This window comes from Rutidosis leptorrhynchoides, chromosome 3, assembly GCF_046630445.1.
Source record: "Rutidosis leptorrhynchoides isolate AG116_Rl617_1_P2 chromosome 3, CSIRO_AGI_Rlap_v1, whole genome shotgun sequence".
Classification (NCBI taxonomy): Eukaryota; Viridiplantae; Streptophyta; class Magnoliopsida; order Asterales; family Asteraceae; genus Rutidosis; species Rutidosis leptorrhynchoides.
Genome location: NC_092335.1, coordinates 394,136,980 through 394,151,020, shown reverse-complemented (window position 1 = coordinate 394,151,020; position 14,041 = coordinate 394,136,980).

The window sequence follows — 14,041 nt, the reverse complement described above, 5'->3', positions numbered from 1 at the left end:
AGTAAGTGATCTGGATATCAACCTTGAGGTATAACGTTTGATTAGTTAATGTCTAACTTGACATAAAGTATGTTTATTAATATAGCAACTATATTGACAGTGACGGTTTTCGAGAAAAGTTCTTATTTCTCAAAAATTTCTATTTTTGGAAACCTACTATTTATGAAAAAATTTCACTTATAGTAAGCTTCTAGTTTAAGAATGTTCGAGTTATAATTCTTAACAAAGATGTTGTACAATCTCGCCCAAACTTCGTCGCTAACATGCAAGTCACTCGAATGATCTATTGTTACCGAGCGGCCCAGGATCTCTTGACCAGAATCTAAGTCTTGGCATTCGAGATCCACAAGCGTCCCATAATGGTAACAAGGATCACCCTAGGCCACAAGTAGCGGTGATGTTTGTAGTCTTTGTACGCTATCTTTAATTATAACCTTCACGTTAGGTGCGTATATACATATATATTCATTAATTCGATTTTAATTATAACTCCTATATATTAATTCATAAAAATACTTTTATAATTTTTAGTAACATATATTACTAATTATAACATTTTATTTATTTTAATTTTAATTGCATATAATTTATAACATTATTTACATGTTTCGGTAAAAAAATAATAAACCGAAGTAAATAGTAAAAAGTGAAAAGTAAAAAGTAAAAAAGTAAGAAAAGAATACTTACTAGTAGTAATTCTTCAAAGAGATAATGAGAGAAATTTTGGTGTGAGTTTGAATGAGAAATGAGAGGTATTTATACTTGAAAAAATTAGGTAAAAAGAATAAAATAATTAAAAGAAAAAGAAATATTTTAATTTTTAATCGGATTTTAAAATTCAAAAGTATTAAATGTTAGGTCATGGGATAATGCACAAAATAAAATAATAAAAGTAGTTTTCCATTATAATTTTTAATTAAAAAGTAATTTATTTATTTATTTATTTATTTTATTAAAAAAATCATTTATTTTAAGGATTTTTTATATATATATTTTTTTAAAAATAAACAAATTGATTTACTACTTTTCCAAGAATATTTGTCAATATTTTTTTTATTCATAATAACAATACTGATAATAAAGATATTAATTATTGATATATTGTTTAAAAAGGATATTAATAATAATAATATTAATATATCAAATTAATGGGTAATTATTTACAAATAATTGTTCGTGAATCGTCGGAATTAGTCGAGGTTAAATGAAATCATATAAAGATATTTGTTTAAATTTTGCCAAAAATTTATGGGTTGTCACAACATGTATATACATTTTAACTTAGTCGTTAAATCATCATTAGTCGTTACATGTAAATGTTGTTTTGAAACCTTTAGGTTAATGATCTTGTTAAATGTTGATAACCCATTGTTTATTATATCTAAAGAGATGTTAATTTATTACATTATCATGATATTATGATATATTAATATATCTTAGTATGATATATATACAGTTAAATGTTGTTACAACGATAATCGTTACATATATGTCTCGTTTCGAAATCATTAAGTTAGTAGTCTTGTTTTTACATATGTAGTTCATTTTTAATACACTTGATGACATGTTTACTTATCATTTATCATGATTAAACATAGTGTATCAATATCTTAATATGATTCATATGTATTTAGTAAGACGTTGTTATAACGATAATCGTTATATATATCGTTTCGAGTTTCTTAATTCAATAAACTCAATTTTATGTATATAACTCATTGTTAAAATACCTAATGAGATACTTACTTATCATAATATTATGTTAACTATATATATAATCATATATATGTCATCATATAGTTTTTACAAGTTTTAACGTTCGTGAATCACCGGTCAACTTGGGTGGTCAATTGTCTACATGAAACTCATTTCAAATAATTAAGTCTTAACAAGTTTGATTGCTTAAAATGTTGGAAACATTTAATCATGCAAATATAGTTTTCAATTAATATATAATCATGGAAAAGTTCGGGTCACTACAGTACCTACCCGTTAAATAAATTTTGTCCCTAAATTTTAATCTGTTGTAGGTGTTGACGCATCTTCTGGAAATAGGTGAGGGTATTTTAGCTTCATCTGATCTTCACGCTCCCAAGTGAATTCGGGTCCTCTACGAGCATTCCATCGAACCTTAACAATTGGTATCTTATTTTGTTTAAGTCTTTTAACCTCACGATCCATTATTTCGACGGGTTCTTCAATGAATTGTAGTTTTTCATTAATTGTAATCTCGTCTAATGGAATGGTGAGATCTTCTTTAGCAAAACATTTCTTCAAATTCGAGACATGAAAAGTATTATGTACCCAGGCGAGTTGTTGCGGTAAGTCAAGTCGGTAAGCTACTGGTCCGACACGATCTATAATCTTGAATGGTCCAATGTACCTTGGATTTAGTTTCCCCCGTTTACCAAATCGAACAACGCCTTTCCAAGGTGAAACCTTAAGCATGACCATCTCTCCATTCTCAAATTCTATATCTTTTCTTTTACTGTCCGCATAGCTCTTTTGTCGACTTTGGGCAGTTTTCAATCGTTGTTGAATTTGGATGATCTTCTCGGTAGTTTCTTGAATTATCTCCGGACCCGTAATCTGTCTATCCCCCACTTCACTCCAATAAATCAGAGACCTGCATTTTCTATCATAAAGTGCTTCAAATGGTGCCATCTCAATACTCGAATGGTAACTGTTGTTTTAGGAAAATTCTGCTAACGGTAGGTGTCGATCCCAACTGTTTCCGAAATCGATAACACATGCTCGTAGCATGTCTTCAAGGGTCTGTATCGTCCTTTCACTTTGCCCATCAGTTTATGGATGATAAGCAATACTCATGTCTAGACGAGTCCCCAATGCTTGTTGCAATGTCTGCCAAAATCTTGAAACAAATCTGCCATCCCTATATGAGATAATAGAGACTGGTATTCCATGTCTGGAGACAACTTCCTTCAAGTATAATCGCGCCAACTTCTCCATTTTATCATCTTCTCTCATTGGCAGAAAGTGTGCTGACTTGGTAAGACGATCGACTATTACCCAAATTGTATCATAACCACTTACAGTCCTTGGCAATTTAGTAATGAAATCCATGGTAATGTTTTCCCATTTCCATTCCGGGATTTCAGGTTGTTGAAGTAGACCTGATGGTTTCTGATGTTCAGCTTTGACCTTAGAACACGTCAAACATTCTCCTACGTATTTAGCAATATCGGCTTTAATACCCAGCCACTAAAAGTGTTTCTTGAGATCTTTGTACATATTCCCCGCTCCGGGATGTATTGAATATCTGGTTCTATGTGCTTCCTTAAGTACCTTTTCTCTCACATCTCCAGACTTTGGTACCCAAATTCTTTCAGCCTTATACCGGGTTCCGTCTTCCCGAATATTAAGATGTTTCTCCGATCCTTTGGGTATTTCATTCTTCAACTTTCCTTCTTTTACAACTCCCTGTTGCGCCTCCTTTATTTGAGTAGTAAGGTTAGTACGAATAATTATATTCATAGCTTTCACTCGAATGGGTTCTCTGTCCTTTCTTCTCAAGGTGTCGGCTACCACATTTGCCTTCCCCGGGTGGTAACGAATCTCAAAGTCATAATCATTCAATAATTCAATCCACCTACGCTGCCTCATATTCAGTTGTTTCTGATTAAATATGTGTTGAAGACTTTTATGGTCGGTATATATATGACGATCGATCCAAATCCATATGGACGAACACGTCATTCATCAATTTCATTGCGAGGTATTTGACCTCTATATGATACGTTTTGTAAACATTGCATTCTTTTGAAAAGGCACACCATAAATGAATATTTAAATCAAAGGTTTTTGACATCTGATGATTTCTACATATAGACAATCACCGTAAATAATAGTTTACAATAGTACTTCCATTGACAATGCAGTCAAAATAAGATACATGGTGATGATTTGGTGAATGCAACGTTTCCTTGATAAATATGCCATGTAAGACTTCCTGCACATAGCTTGTCTAACATATAAGCAAACAGTGGAAGACTTCTAGGAACCTGAGAATAAACATGCTAACAAGTGTCAACACAAAGGTTGGTGAGTTCATAGTTTTAGTGTTTCGCATAATCTGTATATAAAAGTGGATCACAAGATTTCAGTTGTTTCATCCAGAAACGTTTATCAAATATTCTACAAGATTGAGCACCCTGGTAACTAAACTTAACGTATATATAATTTGTACCCTTTATATATTCATCTTAATAATACAAGCAAACCAACGTGTATGCTTCTCAAATAGCATACGTCCGTTAAAAGGCTAGTGCTCTAGCTCGGATGGGGATATCAAGCCCAATGGATCCATATACTACTACTCGCGCCCATCAGTTCTTATAACTGGCAGTTACTAGTTACCAAAGCTAAGGAATTTTCTGTTCAAACTCAGTGTAGAATTTAGTATGTACTTGTATCCATTGTGTTTAAAATAAAGTGCATGTATTCTCAGCCCAAAAATATAGATTGTAAAAGCAATTAAAAAGGGAGCAAATGAAACTCACCTTAGCAGCATATAAAGTTGTTCACCAAAATGTGACTGAAACTCGGATTACCAAATAACCGTAGATCTCAACCTAGAGAACATATGTTGGTCAATAAATGTCTATCAAGCTAGGTCAGGTCATAGTGTATCACAATCCTTATGCTCGATATCGACATACAATAGTTATCCAAAGTCGTTTCAAAAAGTCAATTTTGATAATAGTTCAACAAAACGAGACGTGCCTTATATAAGGATTCATTTACTCAGCTGGTAATATTCAAAAATCCAATTTATCAATCTTACAAACAAGTGGTTTAAATATTAGTTGCAGATTTAAAAGCAATTTCAATTAATGTCAATCATAATTCAGTTGATCATATCTTTTAATTCGTTCACCGAAATTACGCGATTTCTAAATGAAAAGTTATTGGTTTTTCGCTAGCTTTCCAAAAACATGCATATCATATACCTTTTATCAGTAATATATGTATTTACTTCGTGATTCATCATAACTGTTTAACGACGAAATTTAGCATACAAGCATGCATAAATATATATACTCGAGCACTAGACATGGATACACAATTAATATATAAAAGATAAAATATGAGTGCTTACGAATCAATATTGAGATTCAATATTGTAGGAAAGTACGTAGACGTAACGGAGATGATAAACACTAGGTTTGACTTTCGAATATTACCCACGAATATTACCCATAACCTCCATAGCTATAACCCATAATTTCCTTAGCTCTATCCCGCTCGAAACCCATTTTGAAAGTGACACGTTCATAACCTCATCGTAGTATTTTATGTATAATACTAATAATAAAGATATCTAAAAATACTAAAACTAATAATATTAATGATAATAATATTAATAATAATAATAATAATAATAATAATAATAATAATAATAATAATAATAATAATAATAATAATAATAATAATAATAATAATAATATAGAGGGAGTACGAGATAGATAGAAGTGAAGAATGCATCATAAATCAGAAAAACGATCGAATTTATAGATGTGGCCAGATTTCAGACCCCATGCGATCGCATGGTTTTTGGGCATCAAGGCCATGCGATCGCATGGCCCTCTGATCCAGCTCACAAACTTTTAACTTTTTGTTTGTCGACATAATTTTATATAATATATTTAATTTATATAATTAATTATATATTATATTAAATTCACATGCATAGTTGACTTGTAATTTTTATTCCGATAAGTTGTACGTCATCACTCGACTTATGTCCCGGTTCCGGTTTTTCAAATGTCCTTTCGTACGCTGAGAAAAATTGTATTTTACATTTCGTGTCACGTACCTTAGTCAAAATATAGCCTTAAATTATCCCTAAACTATACCACTCAAAGTATATCTTAAACTTTCGAGTATTTTGGTCATTTACTTCTATAAATCATCATCTCGCTATTTGTTAATATATATATAATAACAATTCGTTTTTATGACCAAGTTAATATTATATTTTATCGTATTGTTAAATATATATTTTCAATATTAATAAACACGTTTTAAAATACATATCGCAAGTTATTTATATATCTTTTAACCAAAGTTCCAAATTACGTTATATGAACAAACACTTTACCATTTATTCCGAATACCGTTAAATGAATGATTTCCCAAATCAACGTGGACCTCACAACAGAGACCCGTAATAATATCATAATTCTTAAGGGACTTAATAAATATCTTTTAATTCAATCGTTTGGCATAATCTTTTAACTCCGTAGTTAAATATATCAATCAGATAATCAAACCAATAAGGTTAATGCACAGTATCGTATACACAACACTTTGTTACATTTTCAAGATATATTATATATATATATGTATCTATTTACATATAATTGTTCACGAATCCTTGAGAACAATCGAAGGGTAATTGAGTAGTTCAAGAATTTTGAGATTCAACTTTACAGACTTTGCTTATCGTGTCGAAAACATTAAATCATTTAAAGATAAAGTTTAAATTTGGTCAGAAATTTTCGGGTCATCACAGTACCTACCCGTTAAAGAAATTTCGTCCCGAAATTTAAGTGAGGTCATCATGGCTAACAATAAAAATGTTTTCATAACGAATATGAGTTGATAAATAGAATTTTATCACCGTTGAATAATATGAATAAAACAATCTGATTTCTCGAAGCGTATGAGAGAAGTTATCGTAAAAGAGTGAAATGAAAGAATAGAGATTCGTCTTAACTTTTGACGTAGTTAAGATTGATTTCAAGAATTTAAGAAATAGAAAATCTTCAAAATCTAAATACGATTTGATTCTTCGAAATTTAAGGAAATTAAGATTTCCTTTAAATGTGTAATCTGCCTCGATTGTTATGTCTGATATTTCGCTATAAATTAACCACTTTCGTTTCATTATTTTCACCACTCCTACATCTTCTTCCTTATTTCATACTTCCAAAAGATTGTGAAATGCTTAATCCAGTTCTGATTCTTGATATTTTCTTGGCTATCGTATCCTTCATTCTTCTTTTTCATCTGCCACAAGAGGAAGTTATTTCTTCTACTATTACCTTGGGGTTATAGTATTTTTCATTCTCCCATGTCTTTATATTACTATACGCATTGATATAAACGGTTTGTAATATATGTGTTGTTGTCAGGCTTTATATTTTCACTTATATTTAGGAGCCCATGCTTTCGTTTTTCCTTCCCGACTTCAAGTCAAGCGAATAATGGTCCAGAATTCGTAGCTATACATTTCGGAATGAACATAGTTAATGTTCTAAGAAAGAAATTTTAATGACACGATCTTGATTTGTCAAATTACCAGAATATCTGGAAAAGACATAATCATCAAGAAAAGTATTTTCTTGATATATTTAGAGATTAAATAGAATGAAAGAGTTATGTAACATGGTTCATGATGAGGGTGTGATCTGTGAACCTTTATCACGTTCCATTAGAAACTCAGCATGACTTACTGTAATATAATCACGTTGATCAAGTGTCATTATATCATACTAACTCATGCTTCAGTTCCCAACATTACTTCAAAACATCCATTTTTTTGAATTTTTCAGATTTTAGAAACTAAAATAGTTTCTTTTGTGATGTAACACAGATAGTGCGAAGAGATGAATAATTTCCGATAAGAATAGGTATGAAGATATCTCCAGAAATATCGAGGATATTTATAATGAAAGATACGATGATATCTTAGAATTTCTAATATCAGAGGATGATGCGGAAAATCTGTCTGTGAAGGTTTAGAATAAGAAGTAAGGTTCTTACTAATGGTTTCAGCAGTCACTGAATCATTTGGATTCTTTGAAGGCAGGTTCAGTCTTTGTGATTTATCCACAGCCTCTTTCATACTTTACTCAATCCGTTTTTCAGTTCCAAACCTTCTCTTTTTCTCAGCTTTACCACCATACTATTCTTTATCATCAAACTTTTGACTGTTAAGGTCGTTTACAGTTTTTGCTGCTTCATCAATATTTTTCCAAAATTCGGAGAACTAGTTTCGTAGTTTGGGGTATTTTTCGGAAACTTCACATTCGAAGTATGTAAGTCCAGGAGGTAGACGTTATATGTACACATATAACTGTTGACGTAGTCGTGCTGCAAGATTTCAAAATACTGATTGCTAATTCCCGATAGTTGGTATGGCAATTGCCGTTATAAGATGTGGATGAGTACATGATACGGTTTCAATGAGTATAAGGATTTTTCAGAAGGTCAAAGATCAATGAAGTTGTTGGTAAATTTACTGCTAATGTGGTGGAACATGAAAGGTTCCCCAGTAACAAAAACGTATATGCCAAAGTTACAAGTCTGAAAGGTCGACGTTGACTGGTTGAATGGTTGATAATACTGGATACTTTGAAAAGGAATTGCAAGGTTATTTTCGATAAAAACAATGCTAAACGATCTTGCATAGTTTTGAAGTCAAAATATAGCTTTGAAAGATGTAGAGATCTAAGAATGATGTCACCGGTTCAGAGTTATGTCTTGGATTCTGATCCGTCGATATCAGAATATGTGATTGAATTTGTATGAAATGATTATGTATCATTGTGAAGATAGTGAGTATAGTTAATGATTTTTGAATCAAAATTGAAGAATGTACAGTGTAACATATTAATTGTGAACTTAAATATTTCTCGAGTAGTACCTACCCATTAAAGATTTCACAATTAATACTTTATACAAAAGAATTTTTATTACCGTCTTTATGAAAATATATGTATGTATATTTTCTTCAGATCTAATACAGATTTAATGAGTTAATATCATATTAAGCTCATTTGATTTTCGGCTTGACTTAGAAATGATTAATCTCTAAAACATTAAAGATTACATAATCTTTGCGGAGTTTTTCACTAATGAAATCAGCACTTCATTATTTATTCTTATTGATATTCCTCGGTGAAGGATGTTAGTGCTCGTGGAATTTTTGTGATCCCTACAAGGCACAGATGATGTTTTCTGGAAAGTTTCGAGTATATCGAAATTGAAAATGTAAAATCAATTATGTAATTGATTAGTACACTTAGTTTATTATGAAATGGAATTCATTGGGTTGAAACAGAGATTGTAGTTAACAATGGTTAAGTTGTTTAGGAAGGATGTACATCATTGCATATTAGTAATATGAATTAACCGAGTAGTACCTACCAGTTAAGATTCACATGTAATAGCTTAGTACGAAAAGATTTATTTTGATTTCAAAATTCATATATATTAAATATACATAAAATTTCTTCAGGGGAAATGAGTTAATACTTCATCGGTTATTGTTGCTGGCATTTCTTGGTAACTATGGTGCGTATGACGTTGATGTTCGAGGTACAGATTGTGATGTTGAGGTGTGGAATGCGGATGTTGTTGTTTGGTGGTGGTGATGGTACTGTTGGTGTTGCTGATGGTGGTACTGTTGATGCCGGTGCTGCTGCTGGTGCTTGTAACCTTTGCACCATGTTCTCCAAAGCCACTACCCGAGCGCGAAGCTCGTTGACTTCTTCTATTACACCGGGATGATTGGCGGTTCGTACGAGCGGATGAATAAGATCCAGAATTTGAGATAGTATATTATCGTGACGAGATACTCTGGAAATGAGAGAGAAAATGGTGTCTCGAACAGGTTCGCCGGTAAGTGCTTCAGGTTCTTCACCAAGAGGGCAATGTGGTGGATGGAAGGGATCACCTTCTTCTTGTCTCCAATGATTAAGTAGGCTACGAACCCATCCCCAATTCATCCAGAATAGGTGATGGCTGATTGGTTGATCCATTCTGGTTACACTTTCTTCAGAGTTCAGGTGAATATCCATATCGGAATAGCTGTCGGAATTTAAGGAATTTAAACTAGATACGGGATCCATCTTGTATAATTAGAAAGATGATTTTTGATATGAAATAGATTATAGAATTTTGATTGGTACTCTTCAATACATAATTTACATATGTATATATAATACCAAAATCTCGTAAATTACGGAGAAATTTTCGGAAGGTGTCAGGAAAAGTTTACAGTAACAGATACGCTAAGATATGAATTTTTGTCTATACACTATTTATGCAATAAATGCAGGAAAATGTGTCTAGACTTAAGAATGATAAACATGTAATTTCCGACAAGAAATGATAAGCAAAACTTTTAACATGCAGATACGGTCGAAGTCCAGACTTACTAATGCATCTTAACAACTATCAGTTAGACACACTCATGCAAGACCTGGTTCGCTAGGACCAACGATCTGATACCAACTATGACGATCGCTCCAAATCTATATGGACGAACACGTCATTCATCGATTTCATTGCGAGGTATTTGACCTCTATATGATACGTTTTGTAAACATTGCATTCTTTTGAAAAGGCACACCATAAATGAATATTTAAATCAAAGGTTTTCGACATCTGATGATTTCTACATATAGACAATCACCGTAAATAATAGTTTACAATAGTACTTCCATTGACAATGCAGTCAAAATAAGATACATGGTGATGATTTGGTGAATGCAACGTTTCCTTGATAAATATGCCATGTAAGACTCCATGCACATAGCTTGTCTAAAATATAAGCAAACAGCGGAAGACTTCTAGGAACCTGAGAATAAACATGCTAACAAGTGTCAACATAAAGGTTGGTGAGTTCATAGTTTTAGTGTTTCGCATAATCTGTATATAAAAGTGGATCACAAGATTTCAGTTGTTTCATCCAGAAACGTTTATCAAATATTCTACAAGATTGAGCACCATGGTAACTAAACTTAAAGTATATATAATTTGTACCCTTTGTATATTCATCTTAATAATACACGCAAATCAACGTGTACGCTTCTCAAATAGCATACGTCCGTTAAAAGGCTAGTGCTCTAGCTCGGACGGGGATATCAAGCCTTATGGATCCATATACTACTACTCGCGCCCACCAGTTCTTATAACTGGCAGTTACTAGTTACCAAAGCTAAGGAATTTTCTGTTCAAACTCAGTGTAGAATTTAGTATGTACTTGTATCCATTGCGTTTAAAATAAAGTGCATGTATTCTCAGCCCAAAAATATAGATTGCAAAAGCAATTAAAAAGGGAGCAAATGAAACTCACCTTAGCAGCATATAAAGTTGTTCACCAAAATGTGACTGAAACTCGGATTTCCAAATAACTGTAGATCTTAACCTAGAGAACATATGTTGGTCAATAAATGTCTATCAAGCTAGATCAGGTCATAGTGTATCACAATCCTAATGCTCGAGATCGACATACAATAGTTATCCAAAGTCGTTTCAAAAAGTCAATTTTGACAATAGTTCAACAAAACGAGACGTGCCTTATATAAGGATTCATTTACTCAGCTGGTAATATTCAAAAATCCAATTTATCAATCTTACAAACAAGTGGTTTAAATATTAATTGCAGATTTAAAAGCAATTTCAATTAATGTCAATCATAATTCAGTTGATCATATCTTTTAATTCGTTCACCGAAATTACGCGATTTCTAAATGAAAAGTTATTAGTTTTTCGCTAGCTTTCCAAAAACATGCATATCATATACCTTTTATCAGTAATATATGTATTTACTTCGTGATTCATCATAACTGTTTAACGACAAAATTTAGTATACAAGCATGCATAAATATATATACTCGAGCACTAGACATGGATACACAATTAATATATAAAAGATAAAATATGAGTGCTTACGTATCAATATTGAGATTCAATATTGTAGGAAAGTTCGTAGACGTAACGGAGATGATAAACACTAGGTTTGACTTGCGAATATTACCCACGAATATTACCCATAACCTCCATAGCTATAACCCATAATTTCCTTAGCTCTATCCCGCTCGAAACCCATTTTGAAAGTGACACGTTCATAACCTTGTCGTAGTATTTTATGTATAATACTAATAATAACGATATCTAAAAATACTAATAATAATAATAATATTAATAATAATAATATTAATCTTAATAATAATAATAATAATAATAATAATAATAATAATAATAATAATAATAATAATAATAATAATAATAATAATAATATACAGGGTGTACGAGATAGATAGAAGTGAAGAATGCATCATAAATCAGAAAAACGATCGAATTTATAGATGTGGCCAGATTTCAGACCCCATGCGATCACATGGTTTTTGGGCATCAAGGCCATGCGATCGCATGGCCCTCTGATCCAGCTCACAAACTTTTAACTTTTTGTTTGTCGATATAATTTTATATAATATATATAATATATTTAATTTATATAATTAATTATATATTATATTAAATTCACATGCATAGTTGACTTGTAATTTTTATTCCGATAAGTTGTACGTCATCACTCGACTTATGTCCCGGTTCCGGTTTTTCAAATGTCCTTTCGTACTCTAAGAAAAATTGTATTTTACATTTCGTGTCACGTACCTTAGTCAAAATATAGCCTTAAATTATCCCTAAACTATACCACTCAAAGTATATCTTAAACTTTCGAGTATTTTGGTCATTTACTTCTATAAATCATCATCTCGCTATTTGTTAATATATATATAATAACAATTCGTTTTTATGACCAAGTTAATATTATATTTTATCGTATTGTTAAATATATATTTTCAATATTAATAAACACGTTTTAAAATACATATCGCAAGTTATTTATATATCTTTTAACCAAAGTTCCAAATTACGTTATATGAACAAACACTTTACCATTTATTCTGAATACCGTTAAATGAATGATTTCCCAAATCAACGTGGACCTCACAACAGAGACCCGTAATAATATCATAATTCTTAAGGGACTTAATAAATATCTTTTAATTCAATCGTTTGGCATAATCTTTTAACTCCGTAGTTAAATATATCAATCAGATAATCAAATCAATAAGGTTAATGCACAGTATCGTATACACAACACTTTGTTACATTTTCAAGTTATATTATATATATATATATATATATATATATATATATATATATATATATATATATATATATATATATATATATATATATATATATATATATATGTATCTATTTACATATAATTGTTCGCAAATCGTTGAGAACAATCGAAGGGTAATTGAGTAGTTCAAGAATTTTGAGATTCAACTTTACAGACTTTGTTTATCATGTCAAAAACATTAAATCATTTAAAGATAAAGTTTAAATTTGGTCAGAAATTTCCGAGTCATCACAGTACCTACCCGTTAAAGAAATTTCGTCCCGAAATTTATGTGAGGTTGTCATGGCTAACAATAAAAATGTTTTCATAACGAATATGAGTTGATAAATAGAATTTTATCACCGTTGAATAATATGAATAAAACAATCCGATTTCTCGAAGCGTATGAAAGAAGTTATCGTAAAAGAGTGAAATGAAAGAATAGAGATTCGTCTTAACTTTTGACGTAGTTAAGATTGATTTCCGGAATTTAAGGAATAGAAAATATTCATAATCTAAATACGATTTGATTCTTCGAAATTTAAGGAAATTAAGATTTCCTTTAAATGCGCAATCTGCCTCGATTGTTATGTCTGATATTTCGCTATAAATTAACCACTTCCGTTTCATTATTTTCACCACTCCTACATCTTCTTCCTTATTTCATACTTCCAAAAGATTGTGAAATGCTTAATCCAGTTCTGATTCTTGATATTTTCTTGGCTATCGTATCCTTCATTCTTCTTTTTCATCTGCCACCAGAGGAAGTTATTTTCTTCTACTATTACCTTGGGGTTATAGTATTTTTCATTCTCCCATGTCTTTATATTGCTATACGCATTGATATAAACAGTTTGTAATATATGTGTTGTTGTCAGGCTTTATATTTTCCCTTATATTTAGGAGGTCCATGCTTTCGTTTTTCCTTCCCGACTTCAAGTCAAGCGAATAATGGTCCAGAATTCGTAGCTATACATTTCGGAATGAACATAGTTAATATTCTAAGAAAGAAATTGTAATGACACGATCTTGATTTGTTAAATTACCAGAATATCTGGAAAAGACCGAATCATCAAGAAAAGTATTTTC